This window comes from Ptychodera flava, chromosome 7 (assembly GCF_041260155.1).
Source record: "Ptychodera flava strain L36383 chromosome 7, AS_Pfla_20210202, whole genome shotgun sequence".
In the NCBI taxonomy this organism is placed as follows: Eukaryota; Metazoa; Hemichordata; class Enteropneusta; family Ptychoderidae; genus Ptychodera; species Ptychodera flava.
The window spans coordinates 2,696,789-2,715,093 of NC_091934.1; the positions used below are offsets into that span (position 1 = coordinate 2,696,789).

The 18,305-nt window shown below is 37.3% G+C and overlaps 1 protein-coding gene across 2 annotated transcripts in view; it reads left to right on the forward strand.

Moving 5' to 3' along the window:
* The first annotated feature begins 635 nt into the window (after nucleotides 1-635).
* LOC139136567 (ribosome biogenesis protein BMS1 homolog) overlaps nucleotides 636-18,305 on the forward strand; it is a 68,125-nt gene continuing 50,455 nt past the window's right edge. The window contains exon 1 of one of the 2 annotated variants that reach the window (XM_070704306.1): nucleotides 636-755. The gene's annotated coding sequence lies outside the window, so the exon portion shown is untranslated. Of the gene's footprint in view, nucleotides 756-2,158; nucleotides 2,261-18,305 lie in introns of those variants that run through there. The other variant, XM_070704307.1, reaches the window with a different exon arrangement.

Below are 18,305 nucleotides of genomic sequence, written 5' to 3' on the forward strand. Positions count from 1 at the left end.
TGGGTAGTCTGCTAAGTAGATCGATTTTCGGATCGATCTATTGATCCCGTAGTCGATATGCCCGCCACTGCAACCTAAATACTCACAAGGTGTGCAACACAATCACTCAAAAAACACGCGATCTGGGTTTTCAACTGGCCGTGCGCTCACACAAAACATTCAGAACTACACTCCCATATACCTAGTTGGATCACAAATTTAACCATCTCCTCAAATATATCGCCGAAGAATGTGTTACTTGCGTCATCTTGAAGAAATCGGCCGTGTTTTTAGACAAAGCGCGGTGAAATGCGGCCTGCAGAACGATTCTACCATATGACGTCGGCGTGATTTTCGAGGAAATGGTTAAATTTGTGATCCAACTAGGTATAGGCCTATGGGAGTGTAGTTCTGAATGTTTTGTGTGAGCGCACGGCCAGTTGAAAACCCAGATCGCGTGTTTTTTGAGTGATTGTGTTGCACACCTTGTGAGTATTTAGGTTGCAGTGGCGGGCATATCGACTACGGGATCAATAGATCGATCGATCTACTTAGCAGACTACCCAGCTAAGGAGCGCCTGTGTCTATACCTCTCCAGATCCCCCAAATATGCTGACATTACTGCGACCCATGACCTTTTCTGGTCTCTATTGCGCCCTCTCACGATACGCGTCCTTATTTCAAAATGGCGACGTCCATGTCGACTTCAACACGTGTTTCGAGGTTACACATCTAACCGGATCGTCACATATTGGTTGTGGTTTTGATGTTTAGCGGTGAGTAAATGACATTTTGCATGTCCGCATTATACAGAAAACAAAGTTTCAGAGCAGAGAATTACTCAAAGAGCAAGGAGAATACACCGAACAGTAAAGTGTTTTAGCCTGATCACTGACGACAGGCTCTAGAGTCAATGCAGGCGAACCGCTAGCCGTCATCAGTAGTGTTGATTTTATTGTATCAGTGACGCCTGCATTGACTCTAGAGCCTGTGATCACTGACGTCAGGAGGCGTACGTTTAGAATTAGATGTACATTGATCGGATCGGGTACTTGCAAGACACTTGAAATCGACAACAACATTTGGCCAAAATACACGTGCAGGACCGTGTTGGAATATAAGAGAAGTCGGCCAGTTGCGAGCTCGGCCAGTTGGAGAACTCGGCCAGTTACGAACTCGGCCAGTTGGAGAAGTCGGCCAGTGGGCGAACTGGTTCCCAGACACTTCGCACCAAAACCACTTCGCATCATACCATCTCGTCCCATACCATTTCGCAGCAAAACCACTTCGCACCAAAACAACCTCCTACCAAAACCACTTCGCCCCAAATGTCACGTCGCCCCAAACCATTTCGCCCCAAAACAACTGAAACAATGTTACTTTGCCCCAAACTTATCGCCAACCGGCAAAGCTGAAAATAACCAACCATTACCATCGAAGTTTTCATAACCTTTCTGTCATCCCAGGACTGAAATCTTGAAAGTGTACAAATTTCGAGGAAATACGCGCACCGCACCTGAGTTGTAGCATTGAGTAGTTTGCGTGTTTCTTTTTTCTAATGTACCTTTTATGGTTACATGCAACAATAAATGGGTCGTGGTAGCCAAAATGTCCTGACACATTAATGCTTAATTTCCAAGTTGCAGGTAAAAATAACGTTATGATACGTCGTGGCATCATTGTTTTAGGACGAGTTGATTTTACAATAGGCCTACTTGGGGCGAAGTGGTTTTATTTCGAGGTGGTACTTTGGGCGAAGTTGCATTGGACGAAGTAGTACTTGGGACGAGGTGGTTTTGGTGCGAAATGGTTTTGGGACGAAGTTGTGTGGGGCGAACTGGTCTTGGTGCGAAGTGTCTGGACCCCGGCGAACTCGGCCAGTACAGTATGCACCTAGCTGCAAAATTGTAGCTCTACGGTGAGGCAGTCGGTGAGTTTTGGTTTTTGCGACCTCGCTCACCAGTAGAGCTACAATGCCGAAGGCCCTGTAGCATACAAAATAAGCGTGCCACACATGGTGCGGCATTTTCATGTAAAATCCCACATATTTACTGCATTTGGTCGTACCGATTTATCACTACTGAAGACTGAACACTATACTACACTAACCTTGTCATTTATGGGGTTTGGTATTAGCACAGACACGTCGATCGCATTCCATAAACATTGAGCGTGTTTCTGGGAGCCGCCATTACCAGAAGTTGGTAATGGCGGCTCCAAGAAATGTTTTTGGAACGCGATCGACGTGTTTGAACAAATACCAAACCCCATACACGACAAGGTTAGTGTAGTACAGTGTTGAATCTTCAGTAGTGATAAATCAGTATGACCAAATGCAGTAAATATATGGGATTTTACATCAAAATGCCATGCCATTTGCAGCGTGCTTCTTTTGTATTCTTCAGGGCCTTCGGCATTGTAGCTCTACTGGTGAACGATGTCGCAAAAACCAAAACTCACCGACCGCCTCACTGTAGAGCTACAATTTTGCAGCTAAGTATGCACCCAATTAGAATATATGCTCCATAATAGTGTTTCTTTTTTTTGAAGTCTCACTAAAGTTATATAGCGAAAGCGATCTAAATGTCATTCATAAGATGAGCGTAATGTTTGCAAACTTCACAGATCACAGTTCAACGCACGTATGAACACACATTGCCATTGGGTAAAAGATTGCGGTGTATCGCGATCGTGGTAGCGAGTTTTGCAGCCTTCGTCATAGTTACAATTGAAGTTCGTTAAAAAGTCATAGGAGATGGTGAAGCAAATTAGTTAAGAGTCATCAAGCCATGAATTTTACTGAAGAAATTGCATAATGTTTAATACAGTACGCGGGCGATCTGCAGAAACACTGAGGCAGACCGTACATGTTTTGCAGGGTGGACGTCGCCTGGGAGCTCTTCAACTTCGAGTTGTTTTCTGAATGTTCGTAGTAGTATTAAACCGACAAAATATCAATAACTATGGTAGTAAAAAGTTAAAATTGTTTGGCATATTCAACTGTGAAGAGAATGCGTATGCAATCATATTGCTTTGTTGCGAGTGGCCGACTTCTCATGGCCGACTTCTCCCACTGGCCGAGTTGGTCGGCACCGGCGCTGGCCGAGTTTGCAACTGGCCGACTTCTCCGGTTACCCCATGGCTAACGCACTGCTATTGCTTGATACCCTCTTGTCAATATCCAATTTATAGGCTCCCAATTTTTGACAATCGCTTGTCAGTGGATACTCAGTAAATTTACATCATGAGTTGTGTAGAATCATGGAGGTAGAAGAGAGTCTCTGCTACCTCCATGGTAGAATCTATAACACCAGATATATTATTAAGCTACATATTACCTAGCTGCAAAATTGTAGTGCTATGGTGAGCCGGTCGGTGTTTTTTGGTCTTTGCAACTTCACTCACCAGTAGCGCTACAATGCCGATGGCCCTGTAGAGGTCAAAATAAGCGCATCCCACTGGACGAGGCGTGTTGATGTGAAATGCTGCATATTTACTGCACTTGGTCATACCGATTTAATTTATCACTACTGAAGACTAAACACTACACTACACTAACATTGTCGTTTTTGGGGTTTGAAATTTGTTCAAAAACGTTGAGCGTGTGGCATCCATGTTTCTGGGAGCCGACATTACCAACTTCCGGTAATGGCGGCTCGATCGATGTGTTTGAACAAATCCCAAGCCCAATAAACGACAATGTTAGTGTTGTGTAGTGTTAAGTCTTCAGTAGTGATAAATCGGTACGTTCAAATGCAGTAAATATGTACCATTTCACATCAACATGCCTCGTCCAGTGGGATGCGCTTATTTTATACTCCCCAGGGCCATCGGCATTGTAGTGCTACTGGTGAGCAAAGTCGCAAAAATAAAAAATCACCGACCGCCTCACTGTAGCGCTACAATTTTGCAGCTACATGTTACCATGATGATATGAGGTTATTACAAAAATACCGCAAAGGATGCACTAGGACATTGGCGCAGCGTATCGCCCGATGCGAAGCGGAGGGTGATGCACGGCGCCAATGACCTCGTGCATCCTTTGCGGTATTTTTGTAATAACCTTATTATTATACATCTTACATTCCTGATCGAGGCATCAAATGTCGGAGTAGTGATCGTTTACGTGCAATGTCAACAATTATTCTTCCGATTTTATCGCGCCAGTGTGGAACACTACCTCGGACGCGCTTCTGCAAGTTTTGGAGTGTGTGCACTACACACATACGTACGTACAGAGCGTGCGCGAGACTTGTTCTGGCACTCGTCCAAGGGGTCCCTTGAAACCGTTCTACAGTGAACGCGCAGATACAGCCGCAGGGAATGGGGCGCCTTGAAACCGTGCCGTACGGAACGGGCGCGAGTTCCGTACGGCTTTTTTAGCGCACGCTAAATTCTATTGTTCTCGATGGTAAATGTATAATAATACATTATACATCCCAACTCAACGGGCAAGTTGGTATCAGGTGAGTTGGTATCGGGTGAGCTGGTTTCAGGCGAGTTGGAATCGGGTGAGTTGGTTCTCATCGGGTTGGAAAATATACAAAATATACAATGTAATAGTGACATTTCTGCAGGAAAGATATTTCTATATAATTATTGGAATGTGATCTAAGGCTGGAAAACAGGAAAAGCTTAAGTATACATGTATAATCTGTGGGTATCCTTGACATATACAGCCAGTTTAAATACCAACTCTGTACATAACAGATTATTACATTTTGATGAGTATTTTTCTTTTTCACAACACCATTAGCAAACAAGATCAAATTTTCCTTTGACTATCACGGTGGCAAAATATGGAATGAGATACCACATGATATTCATAACATACCCAATAGAAATGGCTTCAAAGCGAAAGTAAAATACTACTTGATCAGTGATCCACCAAATTTACCTTGCCACGTTTTATCCTTTTTATTTTGTTACGTGTTTTTTGTTTCTCTGATAATTCATGTTTCGCATCAGTCTCTACATCAATCTGTTATAGTCAGTACAACATTGTGTATTTTACCTTGCAAGAGTTCATCTAATTTAGGAGTTTACTTTGTTTAGTTATTGTAAAAGCCCTCTGTAGTTTGTGATTGGTTGCTTTCTGAACAGTTAATGGGAAACAGATGATGCAAGCTTCACTTAAGCTTTTCCTGCTTTCCAGCCATAGATCACATTCCAATAATTATATAGCAATACCTTTTCTGCAGAATGTCACTATTACATTTTTAGCTACTATAGACTATAGTCTATAATAATAATAATAATAATATAATAATAATAATAATAATCTTTATTACCCTTAATCATAATAATATTACAATTCAATGATGAATGTACATCTGAGTTGTGCTGTGATAAAGGGTAAATGGAAACGGAAAATAGCAAATGCTAGTCTAGTCCGTTCCAAAGCCATTTGATGTTAAAGCAAGGAAACGAAGAAGAAAAAAGAAAACTGAAGTATATCGAGGGTAGTGTACATGAAAGTAGTTGGGATTGCAAAGTAACCTAATTGTAACAAAGTAACTAAGTGAATAAAAGAACAACTACATAAATAAATATATAACTAAATAGATACATTACGAGTAAGTAGAAATGCGTAAAAAAGAAAACGATAAGAGAGAAAAAAAAACGTATATAAAATATATATATATTTAAATATGATATACATATATGTAAAGTTGAATATAACTCTTCATCACTTAAAAAAACCCCCAAAAACAATCGTGTAAAAGTAGACTTGAAAGTGCTAAGTAACTAACTAAGTAAATAAGAACAACTACAAAAATACATTACGAATAAGTAGAAAATATGTAAAATAAAAAAACAAACAACAACAACAAAAACAAAAAACAAACAAACAAACAAAAACAAAAAAACCAAAAAACAAAATGTATAGTGAAATATATATTTATATATCTATGATATACATATTTGTAAAGTTGAATATAACTCTTCGTCATGTAAAACACTAACCGTGTATGAGGAGACTTGAAAGGGAGTGTCTGAACGAACTTCTAGTGGTTTTTGTTTTAATTTGTTTAGGTAATGTATTCCAATAGATGCAGCCTGTATATGATATCGAGAATTTACCCAAGGAAGTGTTGACACTTGGGACATAAAGGTTACCATTAATTTTATGACGAGTACTGTAGCAATGAGAAGGCAACTGACAGTATGTTGTAAGACTGTGTGGCAAGTTATTATTTATAAGATCATACATGAATGTACTGATATGTAATTTATGTATTTGTATATATCGAGAATATTAAGTTGTTTGAAAAGAGTAGCTGAGTTTGCTGTGAAGTCACTGAAAGTTATAGCTCTGACTGCCATTTTTTGCGAAAGAAAGATACTATTGAGATGTGAGGAATATGTTGAACCCCAAACTTCAAGACCATAAGTGATGTGTGGTAGGATGAAAGTTTTGTATAGAAGAATAAGGATATTGCGTGGTAAAAACTGTCTCAATTTGAAAAGGATGCCAACCTTTTTTCTGATAGTAGAATTAATCATTTTAATGTGCTTTGACCATTTAAGATGTCTGTCCATGTGAATACCTACAAATGATGTCACTTCAACCTCATTGATAACTGTATTGTTGATGTGTAGAGTACCATTCAAGAAAATATGTTTGTTATGATTTCTGAAGACAATGTAATTTGTTTTGAGGTAGTTTACAGTAAGTTTGTTAGCCCTGCACCAGTCCACTACAGTATTGAGGTGAATGTCGACAGTATTTAAATTTATATTAACTTGGTTAGCAGGGAAAGTATGAAATAGATTGGTATCGTCAGCAAACAATCTAAAATTGAAGTATGTGGAGGAACGGGCAATGTCATTGATAAATAGTAAGAATAGGGTAGGTCCAAGGACAGATCCTTGTGGTACTCCACATGAAACATTAAGGTATGATGAGGCATTATTATTGACAGAGACTAGTTGGGATCTATTGTGTAAGTAATTTCTGAACCAAAGTAAAGGAAGACCTCGAATACCATAGTGAGAAAGTTTAGAAAGAAGAATTTCATGATTGATTGTATCAAAAGCTTTAGAGAAGTCAAGGAAATACTGAGTGTTACTTTGCCATTATCAAGTTGTTTGATAAGATAATTGATTAGCTTTACAATTGAAAGTTTTGTGCTGTATTATGACGAAATCCATATTGATGCTCATATAAAATATTGTTTTTTTCTATGTACTGAATTAAGCGTGCATTGACAATTTTTTCTAGAATCTTACTTAACAGGGGCAATACTGATATAGGTCTATAATTTCCTGGATCATCTTTTGTGCCTTTTTTAAAGATTGGTGTGACTTTGGCTATTTTTAGAGATTGGGGGAAAATTCCAGTCTGAAATGAAAGATTGAATATATATGCCAAGGGTATATAGAAGCTATTGGGATGGGTATCCGTCCGGCGTCCGTCGTCAGTCTGTATCTATGTATGTATGTATGTATGTATGTATGTATGTATGTATGTATGTATGTATGTATGTATGTATGTATGTATGTCCGTTTGTGAGGCGTCCGTCCACTCAATTATCTTGAGAACCGCAGCACTTAGGGATTTGATATTTGTTGTGTAGATTAAAAATATGATTTTGAGAAACTGTTTTGTTCAATTTTTGATATTATTGAAAATAGGCAAATTAATGCCAAAAAAGGTGTTTTTGGTAAAAAATCTTCTTCTTCATAACCACTGGTCAGACAGCTTTGTTATTTGGTATACAGGTCGGACCGTCCCTAGGGATAACCCAACTTAGATTTGTTCAAATTGTGATGAAATATGCAAATGTGTATTTTTAAGGAATTTTTTTGTCATTTTTGGTCAAATTTGACTTACATTGTATGTAATTCTTGTACTGTATAAACCCTATCAATTCACCCAGAAAAAAATAATTAATATGATTTTAAATAATTGAATTAATTAGGAAATCATCAAAGCCAAAATAATTTTAGTGTGGAATTATCAGAAAGTTCAACTTTTTTTGACAGCTCATAGTGAAATGCTTACCATCTTGGAGGATTAAAACATGTAAAGGCAACTTTCCTGAATCCCAACTTTGATATATCCTGAAAGTCATTTATTGTGCCCTGTATGTTATCTAAAAGAAATTGCTCTCAATAGTTTGTCATGAGAGGGTGGTCAAATAAATAGAGATAGAGAAAGTTCTAATTTCCATTTATGGTTGACTTGGTAAGGATAAAAGAAAATTACTTTTTGAGGAAAAAAATAGAGTGGTCAATTAAGAGAGTGGACAAAGTGATAGGGTTTTTATGGTAAAGCTGGGCTGTAAGATTCCTCATGTGCTATTTATAGCAATTATGCAATCTGTGTAAATAGTGCAATGAAAGTGTTACATGATTCCTTATAATTCTTTTGATGACCTTGAACTTCGTAAGTTTCAAACATTTGTCTCTTCATTGTGCTTTCTCTGAGTACGTACATTCTCAACTTATTCAACAGAACTTACTTACAATGTTAATTTGAAAGTTAAAATGTGCATGGTTAATAGGATGAAAATACTGATATTCAAAGATAACGAGATTAGGATTCTTTATAACCTGACAGATATGCTGTTTTTTCATGACGTAAATCTTGATTTAAGCAAGTCTTGTTTACTTTAATTAGAATGTAATAAACTCTCGTTTATTAGCTACTGTAGACTAATATAGTCTATAGAAGCTATTGGGATGGGTATCCGTCAGGCGTCCACCATCAGTCTGTATGTATGTATGTATGTCCGTTTGTGAGGCGTCCGTCCACTCAAATATCTTGAGAACTGCAGTACTTACTGATTTGATATTTGTTGTGTGGATAAAATATAATTTTGAGAAAGTATTTTTATTAATTTTTTGATATTGTTGAAAATATGCAAATTAGCATCAAAAAAGGCGTTTTTGGTAAAAAATTTTCTTCTTCATAACCACTGGTCAGACAGCTTTGTTATTTGGTATACAGGTCCCTAGGGATCACATAGTTTTGTTAAAATTGTGATGAAATATGCAAATCTGTATTTTTACGGAATTTTTTTCCATTTTTGGTCAGGCCATCCTGAAATGAGCTATTAAAGATATCCACCTTCTTCATCAATACATGTGTCACAAAAGGTTATTCTCTACTTAACACAGCAGAGCTCTGTCAACTGTTGAGTCGCTTGTTTTTGCAAAACCGCTGGCCAGACAGCTTTAATATTTGGTTTACAAGTCTTTAGGATGACCTTAGTGAGATAATTTCATACAGTCAGGAAATACTTAATTTTGTATCCATGTCTATAGTAGCTTCAGGGACTTTGGCCCTATTTTTTGTATATTGTTTTAAATATTACACTACTCTTGACATTCTGTACATAATACATTGTATTTCTATCATGGCAAATAAATAAACTTTAATGGTTGTCGACCACAAAAGGTGCGAGTTGACCGTAATTCAATCTAGAAGCCCAAGTCTAATTTTCATCATGACGAGCAGAAATTCATCTTCAAGAGGTAGCTTGCGCATACAGCCAGGTTTTTCCCCTCTTTTGTGCCATGGGTTTCGTACCTTTGATGACCGTGTGTTCATTGTTAATTCGCTTGCCTTTGGTTTGATGAACTTCTCAAAGATGACATGGAATGCTTCATGCAATAGAAATCCAGTGTTTCATCTAGATAGGGGACGGAGGATTCCCCCTCTGCTGACATGTTTGCACCCCCTAGTAATTTGTCAAGGGGGGGACAGACACCCCCCCCCCCCCAATGAAATAGTGCCAGTCACAACTGAGAGATACAAGTAGAACACACGAACTGGTGAAATCACCCCTAAATTTTCTGGATGAAACACTGGAAATCCAGTGTAGAGGTGATCTTTCTTGCCACTGCACTTAACATCACTAATAGAAAATTTGGTCACTCTCTGTTCAAAGTTTGTAGCTCCACAACTTTACTTCTCAGTGCCTTGATTGTTGTCTTCAATTTCTGTATGATGTTATTTTACATGAAGTCAAGTTTGATACGATGCTATCATCTTAACGATCTTCTACCTCAGTATCACAGAGATTGTCATGATTTTTAGTATCCTCTTTGGTGAAATGGTATGAGCGATCACTTGCCATGTACTGGATGTCTTCATGTTGTAGAACAGTTTCAGGCTTGTCTACCCAATCACCAACAAAACAAACAAACAGAATCACCAACAGGTGTCACCTTGTGTTGTTGTTTCTGACTCTGTGGTGTCTTCCTCACTTCATTAACATCAGGAACAGCGATAACTTCCTCCATACTGGACCTTTCTGTTTTTCTCTTCTTTGCAAGGTGTGGAACTTCTGTTCGTATTAGTTTTCTGCATGGCTTCTCGACTTTAAAAGTTGACACCATCTTTAATATGGACAGTAGATTAAGAACTGTAGGCTTTCCATCAACGAAGTGCAAATCACAAACTCTTGTGCTGTCAGTCACCCTGAAAGGTGGGACTCGTGTGATTAGAGTGATCTATCTCTGTCTCAGCTCTGTTTTTGGCTTTACTGCCAGAATTCTAAAGAATCTATGTTTCAGAGAGGTGTGTCTGTGATTGCTGTTACAACCAATAACACCACAGTGATAACCTCACTTTGGCATAGTAAAAGACTGAATTTATAAAACAGAAGATACAATTAAAACAGAACAATTCACTGTTTAAAGAATTAAGTCAGGGATGTCACGTAGAAAAATGTCAGCAATTCATAGAGCCACATCACTCTTTAATCGTGATCTAGCTTTTTTCTGCTGAGCTTTCACTGTAGTTTGTCATTTTTAGTCCCCGCGGACGAAGTCCGGCGGGGACTTATAGATTGGGTCCCGTCCGTGTGTCCGTCCGTCCGTCCGTCCGTCCGTCCGTCCGTCCGTCCGTCATCAACAGTTTCTCAGACACTGCCAAACCAATTTTGTTCAAACTTGGCACAAAGGCATAGCACTATGACCTACAGATGCACATCGATTTATTTTGCAATACGATCCAATATGGCCGCCAGGCGGCCATTTTATTACAATTTTTTCATGTACGGAGCCATAACTCAGACATGTTTCAACCGATTTTATTCAAAGTTGGTACAAGGACATTGACCAATGTCATAGATATGCATGTCAATTTGTTTTGTGATATGATCCAATATGGCCGCCAGGCGGCCATTGTATTACGATTTTTTCATGTACAGAGCCATAACTCAGGCATGTTTAAACCGATTTTATTCAAAGTTGGTACAAGGACAATGACCAATGTCATACATATGCACATCGATTTGTTTTGTGATACGATCCAATATGGCCGCCAGGCGGCCATTTTGTTTCGATTTTTTCATGTACAGAGCCATAACTCAGGCATATCTCAACCGATTTTATTCAAACTTGGTACAAGGACATTGACCTATGTCATATATATGCATGTCGATTTGTTTTGTGATACAATCCAATATGGCCACCAGGCGGCCATTTTATTACGATTTTTTCATGTACAGCGCCATAACTCAGACATGTTTCAACAGATTTTATTCAAAGTTGGTACAAGGACATTGACTAATGTCATATATATGCGTGTGGATTTGTTTTGTGATATGATCCAATATGGCCGCCAGGCGGCCATTTTGTTATGATTTTTTCGTGTACAAAGCCATAATTCAGGCATATCTCAACTGATTTTATTCAAAGTTGGTACAAGGACATTGACCTATGTTATACTTATGCACATTGAATTGTTTTGTGATACGATCCAATATGCCGCCTTGTGGCCATTTTTTTTTACACTTTCCATGTCCTGAACAATAACTCAGACATGTATCAAGCAAATTTATTCAAAGTTGGTACAAGGACATTGACTTATAGTATACATAAGTACATTGATTTGTTTCTCGATATGGTCTGATATGGCCACATGGTAGCAATTTTGTTATGGTTTTTTTCATGTCGAGAGCCATAACTCTAGCAAGTCTCAACTGATTTTATTAGTTTGTACCTGGACATTGACTTATGTAATACATATACGTGTTGATTTTTAAACAGTAAGATCAAATATCGCTGCGTGGCGGCAAATTTGTTACGATTTTCTCATGTACTGAGCCATAACTCAGACATACCGGTATTTCCACCAGTATCATTCAAAGTTGGTACAAGGACATTGACCTATTTCATAAATGCTCGTCAGTTGTTTCACATCATGTAGCAGTATCATGTCAATTATTGAAGTTTCATAATTAGGTTGATATGTCAGAAATACTGCATCAAATTTCATGAAACTTTGTACAGATGTTAAGCTCACATTGCTTTAACAGTGAAAAAGACATTTATCAGTGTCATTTTAATTAATTTGTAATTGCATATGTAATGAACTTTCCTAATTAGAGTGATATATACACAAATACAACGTCAAATTTGATGAAACTTGATACAGATGTTGATCTCATAGTGTTGTAAATACTACATTAAACTTTATGAAATATGGTACCGGTTATCTATTAGTGTTAGGATAGAATGAAAAAATGTTTTGCAACATCCTGTCAACTAATTCCCAGTTGACTCATTTAATGACCTTTAGGATAGTGGCCTACATTGGTTTTATGTTTTTCATCACCATGGAACTCATTCTTGGCCATTGAGTGCCATCTGTATCAAAGTATTTTTATCACAGAACCTGTAATCAAAGTACCCATTAGCAAGCGGGGACTGGGTCATCAACGATGACTTGTCAAATGTATCAATGATGCCTTTTAAATTTTTTGTTTCTTCTGAGCCCATATAGTCAATACAAAACCTGACTGGGTCAGTGCAACTTAGCTTCAATCATTTGATTAGTTCCAATGAGAAATCAATTATGAGTCAGATTTTGATCAATCATTGATCATTTATCACAATAAAAACAAGCAGCCTGACAATGATGGTTACTGGTTACAGCTGTATATGCCACGCCCCTTTTTACAGACCTGTCAGAACTGTTTTGAAGTATCCACAAGTGAGCAGAATGTCTGCATTCAAATTCATAAGAGCATGAGAAAACTCCCATTCACATCCTATTCTTTGTTATGTAGACCAGTTTACCGAACGTAGTGATAGGAGAAATAGAGAAAGTGTGAATGGCTCCATTCAAATGCAAGCCAAGCTGTGAAATTTGAGGCAGCCATGAAAGCGTCCTTTCAAAGACTAAGTCTTGAACAACAAAAATACAAAAAATAGACTACAAAACGATTGCAATGATCTCCATTATGTGTTGACAGTGTAGTTTTTCAGACCGTACTCCCTCGATATCGCGAAAATTCAGCTTAAACATTGTCAAAAACAGATTTGTCTAAAACATGTAAATGATACTTCCTAGTGGCAATGGAGCAACACATGATGTTATTTGGTCCTCAAAAATCTTCTAAAATGGATTGATGATAATGATAGTATTTTTTCACAACAGAAACTACTAAAAGAACTTAAATCTTAACTTGAAATGATAGTTCTGTAGAAGAAAAGATCAGAAATTGTGGAATATCTTGGATGTCTACACTAGAATGCTATGTTGCAAGTACTAGTGACATGTTTCCAGGTCAGCTCCTGCAACAGCATGGCAGTAGGATCTGTTATGCTGTGAATTTTCCAAGATGGCGGTTAGTACAGCTTTGACCTATACCTGTATATGTTCAGGATCATGGACAGTTATGCATTGTTGACTGTTACCTACACAAAACAACCAAATTTCTAACTTTTATGTGTATAAACATATGCTGATAAAGGATTTTGTATTCAATGAGAAAGTGAATGCAATCATATCCTGGCCTAGATGCAGTGCTGTAGCTCAAGATTTTGCCGGGGTTTGTGGCGCGGATGCAAATCAGAGCTACAGCACTGTAGCAAATCTCGGCCGTCTTCCCCCACCTGGCCAAGATAGCAGATTCAGACCGACATCCCTTGATACATGTATTGGTACTCGATGATGAACAGGGCTCTGCAGCCACACCACTCCTTGGTTGTGCTGTGTGGAGTTCAGGGGTTGTAGGGGCATTCTGACAAACAAAAACTTAGGGAATGGTAGTGTTATAGATCCTAGCAATTTGTAGCTGTATCACAACACAACCAACCAATGGCATGCCCATGGCAAGGACATGCCACTTGTACATGTAGTCCAATGGGCTGATGGATGGCTGCGGGGCATCATCAAAACTTGTTTTTGGTGTAACAAGTTTACTATCTGTTGATATAACTGTTCTTTGCTTTGCAGAACACCTCACAAGAACTGCTTGTACAGTTTATCCTTTTTCTCTTCAGTCTTCTGGGTTCAGTGAACTTTCTTTACCTTTATCTGTATCATCCATGGTGCAAGTTCATAGTTACATGTACCTTAATCATGCAAAGCGGGTCAACAATGTGCATGATGTAACTGAACAATTTTGTTAAGTCTGTCCACTAACTCAGACATTTTTAGGTTCCTCCAATTTGATGCAAGTTTTATGATGTTGTTCATAATCTCACATGAATTGTTCTTCCAATCAAAAGGGAGCCACTTGTCAAACTGGTCTTGGTTTAAAATCACAGAACCTTAAGTTTTCTGAATTTTTTGTGAAATGTTGAGTGAAGCCAGGTAGGGATTTAGTATACCTTGCAGTGTGAAGTTCGGTTATTGTAGCTGACAAGAATACATAACAGTCCTTGGGCTAGACTTGATCCAAAGCTCTGTGCATATAAATATCAATACAGAATAAACTGAAGGAATAAACTTCTCAATCCACATAAAAACAGCAATCAGAGACGCTTCAAATACACATTTTTAAAAAGTAATAATACAAAAGCAATTTTAAACAAGTTTACAAAATTGCAATTTCAGAAATAAAATTAGAAAGAATCACAACCTAAAAATTTAATTTAAAAATGCAAGTCTAAAGGGTGGGTTTTGAGCAAACGCTTAAAACTATTAAAGTTTGAACACAAACGAATGTTCCTTGGAAAAGCATTCTACAATTTGGGAGCAGCAACACTAAAAGCTCTGTCACCAAATTTCTTAGAAATAACAATAATGATCGTACCATTATGATCTGAATATATAACCACTCTTTTTTGGGAGTGGAGATTTAGCCGAGCGGTTCTCTCTGTGGCCTCTCCGCTAGGCGACTGATGCCGCATGTTGTGGGTTCGAACCCGATTGAAAACTAGCCGTATAGTATACATGCATAAGCACATCTGTGGGGAATTGCAAATTAAATGTCAAATCAAATTGTTCAATTTCTGAGACAAAATATTTGTTCATCAAAATGGAGAAAATAAGAACATGAAATGAAAATGCTTTTACAAGAATGAAGTCGTTAATTACAATTGAATAATAAAAATTATGTAACTCAACCTACGGTAACTATAAATGAAAAAATTAGAGGAATCTGACCATCACTTACTGAATTCTTGAAAACTGTGAAAATGATAAAAAATCAATCTTACATTGAACATTATAGTTCAAAATGCTTGTTAACTCAGAACTCTTTAACTTATTTGAGATATGGTTTGTGACATTTGTTGCATCAGCCGTATGCAAGTCGTGTAAAATGTGTAAAATTTCCAGGCATTTAAAGAGAACACTGATGAGTCAGTGATGTGTCAGTTTGTCCACACAGACACACTGCGGGTAATACTGTTATGTGTACATGCATGTTGCACAAGCTCTAAACACTACAGTGTTGATATTATGTTCAACTTTATGACACAGGTATTTTCCGACTGCAATTAATTATTCTTTACAGTATATTGAATGTCCTCTAATCATGTAACTAATATTATATAGGGCTCAGCCCTTGGTGTCGTGCCAGGGGTTAAGATTGGCAATGTTATTTGCATTGATTCATGATAAAATAGAATTAATTGTTACTTCATATACGTTTGTATGACAACTATGCCCAGTTTCCCTCTGATGAAAGCAGTTCACGTATGTACACGGTACACAGCGTCAAACCCTGCAGCAGTGCAGGTACATGTACATGTATAGATTTTCTGTAATGTGTAAAAATGTTTGACAAAAATGGGCAATTTTTACCATGATAACAGCCTATTGTGAAAAACAAGGGACGTATTATGCCATCGTTATCATTGCAATGGTAACCGCACTGCCCACCTTCCACTTGCAAGCTGAAAACTAGAGCGTTCCGTCTAAAAACTGGCAATTTTTAGCTACTATAAGACTATAGTCTATAGAAGCTATTGGGATGGGTATCCGTCCGGCGTCCGTCGTCAGTCTGTATGTATGTATGTATGTATGTATGTATGTATGTCCGTTTGTGAGGCGTCCGTCCACTCAAATATCTTGAGAACCACAGTACTTGCTGATTTGATATTTGTTGTGTAGATGAAAAATATGATTTTGAGAAACTATTTTTTTTAATTTTTTGATATTGTTGAAAATAGGCAAATTAATGCCAAAAAAGGTGTTTTTGGTAAAAAATCTTCTTCTTCATAACCGCTGGTCAGACAGCTTTGTTATTTGGTATACAGGTCCGTAGGGATAACCCAACTTAGATATGTTCAAATTGTGATGAAATATGCAAATGTGTATTTTTAAGGAATTTTTTTGTCATTTTTGGTCAAAATTTGACTTACATTGTATGTAATTCTTGTACTGTATAAACCCTATCAATTCACCTAGAAAAAAATAATTAATATGATTTTAAATAATTGAATTAATTAGGAAATCATCAAAGCCAAAATAATTTTAGTGTGGAATTATCAGAAAATTCAACTATTTTGACAGTTCTTAGTGAAATGCTTACCATCTTGGAGGATTAAAACATGTAAAGGCAACTTTCCTGAATCCCACTTTGATTTATTTTGAACCATCATTTATGTTATCTAAAAAAATTGCTCATAATAGTTTTTCATGATAGGGTGGTCAAATAAATAGAGATAGAGAAAGTTCTAATTTCTATTTATGGTTGACTTGGTAAGGATAAAATAAGATTACTTTTTGAGGAGAAAAATAGAGTGGTCAATTAAAGAGTGGTCAAAGTGATAGGGTTTTTATGGTAAAGCAGGGCTGTAAGATTCCTCATGTGCTATTTATAGCAATTATGCAATCTGTGTAAACAGTGCAATGAAAGTGTAACATGATTCCTTATCATGCTTTTGATGACCTTGAACTTCTTAAGTTACAAACATTTGTCTCTTCAGTGTGCTTTCTCTGAGTACGTACAGTCTCAACTTATTCAACATAACTTACTTACAATGTTAATTTGAAAGTTAAAATGTGCTTGGTTAATAGGATGAAAATACAGATAGAGATCACCAGCTGAAGATTCTTTATATTCTGACAGAATGGCTGTTTTACTATGAAGTAAATCTTGATTTAAGCAAGTCTTGTTTACTTTAATTAGAATGTAATTAACTCTCGTTTATTTGCTATTATAGACTAATATAGTCTGATGAAATATGCAAATTTCTATTTTTACAGAATTTTTTTCCATTTTTGATCAGGTCATCCTGAAATGAGCTATTAAAGATATCCACCTTCTTCATCAATACATGTGTCAGTCACAAAAGGTTATTCTCTACATAACACAGCAGAGCTCTGTCAACTGTTGAATCGCTTGTTTTTTCAAAACCGCTGGTCAGACAGCTTTAATGTTTGGTTTACATGTCCCTAGGATGACCTTAGTGAGATAATTTCATACAGTCAGGAAATACTCAATTTGTATCCATGTCTATAGTAGCTTCAGGGACTTTGGCCCTATGTTTTAATCTAGTTATTGACACAGGGGGCACTTTTCTAAAATTCAATCCCAGCATTCTTTGCGTATGCCCCTGTTCATATGCACAACAGTTTTCTCCCATTTTCTATTTTTTATGCGTGATATTAACGATATTTTATATCAGCGATGAGGTGGATAATAACACTAACTGGCTAACAAAAGATATATTTTATAAATGGCATGCTATAAAATAATAATTTGCACGTTTTGTATTTGTTTATTTACGAGTACTCAAAAACACATGGCGACGCACATGAAGGTAGGGTACACTTCCGGTTAGTCGCATAGTATATTATGAATATGCGCATGCATAGTCAGTAAGTTGCTGAAGCGACTATTAAAGTTCCAATCACTCTGATAACATTCATGTAAGTGACAACTGGCCATATCAATCTAGCCACCACCATTCACAAACTACCACAAAACACACATATACTCAACATGTTTGACATGGTCAAAGGTAAAGGATGTGTGTCTTCCCCTAAAACATAGACCCTCATTCTTGAGCGTCTATGCTTAAAACATGTCAAGTAAAAAATATGTTATAACAGAGTGTATTTTTTAAAATTTGACCCCCCATGCTGCAGATTGCTACTCACTGGTTACAGGAAGGCACTTTCTTAC